The following is a 444-nucleotide window of genomic DNA, read 5'->3' on the forward strand; positions in this document are numbered from 1 at the left end:
AAAAACCTCAACCCTACAAAAACCGTAACTAACCCTAAGATATACCCTAACCGAAAGACATCTAAACGCAAAAAAAACAGTAAACACTACCCAACCGTAATAAAGCTAGCCAAAACTTGGAGCAAAACAACTCTCAACCCAAAAAAACCTCAACCATAAAGAACCGCAACTAACCCTAAGACATATCCTACCCGGAAAAGTCCTCTGAAAGCAAAAAAAACACTAAACACTACCCAACCGCAAGAAAAACTAGCAAATCCTGGAAGCAAAACAACTCTAAACACTGAGAAACTGAACCCTACACAAACGTAACTAACCCTATGATATACCCTAATTGCAAAAGGCCTCTAAACGCTCAAAAACCCTAAACCCTACCCAACAATAAGCAAACCAAGCAAACCCTAGGAATAAAAGAACTCTAAACCCTAAAATCCTAAACCCTAC

The sequence above is a fragment of the Pocillopora verrucosa genome, chromosome 11, assembly GCF_036669915.1.
Source record: "Pocillopora verrucosa isolate sample1 chromosome 11, ASM3666991v2, whole genome shotgun sequence".
NCBI lineage: Eukaryota > Metazoa > Cnidaria > Anthozoa > Scleractinia > Pocilloporidae > Pocillopora > Pocillopora verrucosa.